We start from the raw sequence: 3,529 nt of genomic DNA, 5'->3' as shown, positions 1-3,529 counted from the left end.
CCTCTGGCTCTCTGAAAGACATGAGCCACTGGAGAGCAGAGTGGTCAGTCCTTACAGTAAAGGGCAGACCACCCAGGTAGTACTTGAAGTGTTTGACGGAAGCCACAACAGCCAAGAGCTCCCGCCGGGTGACACAGTAGCGGCGCTCATGTTTGTCAAATGTTTTGCTGAAGTACGCCACCACTCTCTGGCCCCACCTGGGCCAGCACCCCACCCATGCCCACATTGCTCGCGTCTGTGTCCAGGATAAAGGGCAAGGTGAGGTCAGGGGGGGCAAGCACGGGGGCCTCTATCAGTGCACGTTTGAGGGTGTTGAACGCCTCCTCACACTCCACTGTCCAAGTGAAAGCCTTGTCCTTCGGCAGCAGACGGTTCAGTGGAGCAGCAACGCTTGAGAAGCCCCGTACAAACCTCCTGTAGTACGAGGCCAGGCCCAGGAAGCTCTTCAGCTGGCTGGTCGGTGGGGGTGGGCCAGTCTCTGACAGCCCTACCTTGTCCTCCATGGTGCTGATCCCCTCCTTCCCCACTCGGTGGCCCAAGAAGGACACCTCTCTCCTCATGAAGTGGCACTTCTCGGGGTGGAGCTTCAGACCTGCGGCAGCCACCCTCTCCAGCACACGCCGTAGCGCCCCCAGGGCTGACTGGAAGGAGCTGCCATGGGCCAGGATGTCATCGAGGTATACCAGACACTGCTGTCGGGGGATGCCATCCAGCACCCTGTCCATCAAACGCTCAAAAGTAGCTGGAGCGTTGCACAGGCCAAAGCACAGGACCTTGAACTGCCAGTGTCCTCTGTTAGTGGAGAACGCAGTTTTGGCTCTGGCCTCTGGGGAGAGGGCACCTGCCAGTAGCCGCTGCGGAGGTCTAGTGAGGAGAACCAGGAGGACCCCTAACCAGGTCCAGCGACTCATCGATACGTGGTATGGGGTATGAGTCCTTCCTGGTTACCTCATTCAGCCGCCTGTAGTCCGCACAGAACCTCAGCTTGCCCCCTTCTTCGGAACCATGACGACTGGCGCCGCCCAGGGGCTGTCTGAGGGCTCAATGAAGTCTGCCCGCTGCATCTCCAACACAGCCTTGTCTGCCGCCTCCTGGCGTGCCAGCGGGATACGGCGGGGACGCATCTTGATGGGTCGAGCATCACCTGTGTCGATCTCATGCTGCACCAGAAGAGTCTGACCCACCTCTTCCTCACTCAACGCAAAGCTGTCTCTGAATTCAAACAGCAACTGCCACAACCGTTCCTGCTGCTCAGGGTCAAGACCAACACAGTTCCTCCCCATATCTCCCTCACTGCAGACAGTGTCCTCTCCTCTCCCATCTGGGGTAGCTGGGCTGGGGGGGTGCGGCCCGGCTCACAGAGGGCTGTGTCATGGAGGTAGCTGGGGGAATGTAACACACGCCGTAGGTGACAGGGGGACTGGGGAAAAGTCACACACAGCTGTGGGGGAGGGCGCAGCCATGAGTCTCTGCTGCTTTAACTGTTGGAGTAAAGGGTTTGTTGGGTTGAGTGAATGTGACATTAGGGGCCATGGTGACTTCCGTCCCTCCCTGGAAGCTCAGTGTGCCCCTATTTAGGTCTAACTGGCAGCCTGTGCTCCTAAGAAAGTCCAACCCCAGGATACAAGGGTCCTGCACAGCCGCCACCCACACAGGATGACGCACAGTCCTGCCCCCTACTGTCAGAGTCATTATTCCCTTCCCTTTCATGGGTGCCAGCTCACCTGTGACTGTGCGGAGCTGCACAGTTGTAGGCTCACACTGAGTCCAACCTGGCACAATATCTGGCCTCACCAGGGTTACTGTGGACCCAGTGTCCACCAGGGCGGAGCAGGGCACCCCTCCACAGTGACAGGGACATGACAAAAGTCCCCAACACAGGTCCGGCCCACCACAACAACAGGCTCCCTCCGCTTGCCCTTGTCTGCTTCTGGGGGAAGTGGAGCCTTGCTTCCCGTCTGTGCCGGTGGGCTCCTCCTGAAGATGATGGTGGTTGGGATAAGCCAGGGGTCCGCACTACCCGGTCTATGCGGACCCGAGCCGTTTCCCTGAGCTCTGGGGACATGGGGCAATCTCGGGCGCAGATGGCCTGGCTGGCCACAACCCCAGCAGACCCTGGGACCAGGGCTTGTGTTTCGTGCCGCCTGTAGCGACACAGCCCGAATGAGTTCTGTCATTTCGGCCACCCAAGCAGGCTTTTCCGGCTCCGGCTGCTCTGCCCCCAGCTCGCACAGAGGGTGTGTCTCCCTGCACCCCCACCAAAGCCCCAGCTGAAGCCCCAGCCCACACCAGCTCCCAAAGCCATCTCCAAGGCTGTCTGCAATGACTCAGGATGAGCCAGCTGGGTCTGTATGCGCAGCTCCGTAGGGAGAGCGCCTGTATGAACTGGTCCCGTGCTAGCTCGCTCTGCACGGAGGGGGCATGTGAGCATATGCCCGCCGAGAGAGGCTCTCAATGTCATTAGCTAGCACCCGTAGAGGCTCTCCAGGCTGCCTGCGTCTATTCCTCAGTTCGGAGCGCAGTAGCCCGGGCTGTACACACTGTCCATAGCGCCTCCTCAGTGCTCCCACTAGAGCACCATAATCATGCCTGTCCTCGGGGCTAATCAATATCAAACAGGACAGAGCTTCATCCGTGAGGCATAAAGCCAACTGCAGTGCCTTTCTTCATCCGACCACCCCTAAAATGAGCTAACAGTTCAAACTGAGCATGAAAAGCTTCCCAATCCGCCTTACCGGAATACTTCGGGGTCTTAACAGATACGGACGCAGCCGGGAACTGGGCGCCGCCATGTTTGTTTACATCCTGAGCCCCAGATTCCTCGTCACGCCGCGTCGACGTCGCCACTTCGGTCCGCCCACCAGAATCCGCGCGAAATACACTCGACGAAGCACTCATGCCCGCTTCAGCCACCATCACTCCAACGTCCTCCCTCAAGCGGCCTCTGCGCTCCGACGCCCTGGCGACCTCCTCAGACAGAACCCCCGACGTCCATTCACACGCACCTCCTTGGCCATAATCGTCCCCTACCTCCACCTTCACTTTCGGATTCCTCGAAGCATTTTCAATCCCCTTCTCACCTACGGTAGCTAGCCACATAAGTCAGCTAGCTAGCTGGCTAACTTGTATCAACGTTTTTACTTCTGACACCAATGTAATGACCTGACTAGCTCATAAATGAACAATTGTCCAGACAGAAGCTTGAGTTTGCGAATTGACGGTTTATTGAACCAACTTTACACAGGCTACTGTTTGGGCCGTAGCACACGCCAAATAGATAACCCACAATCCAACCGTGACCTTCTCTTGTGAAGCCCAGATGTAAGAGAGAGAGAACAAAGGCTGAACCTGGTCTTAACTTCCAATGCCCAACCCCCCTCCACGCCCTCCGCCAACCACCAGGATGCCCGGCATCAGAACATTCCAGGCATTCCCGTGATTGGCAGATAGCAGGTTGATTGACATGTCGGACCCCGCGAACACCGGGTACTGGTCAGTACAACACAACCACCTCCTAGCCTAGCACATA

This window comes from Oncorhynchus nerka, linkage group LG25 (genome assembly GCF_034236695.1).
Source record: "Oncorhynchus nerka isolate Pitt River linkage group LG25, Oner_Uvic_2.0, whole genome shotgun sequence".
In the NCBI taxonomy this organism is placed as follows: Eukaryota; Metazoa; Chordata; class Actinopteri; order Salmoniformes; family Salmonidae; genus Oncorhynchus; species Oncorhynchus nerka.
The sequence above is the reverse complement of the archived record's forward strand: the minus strand, read 5'-3'. Positions refer to the sequence as shown.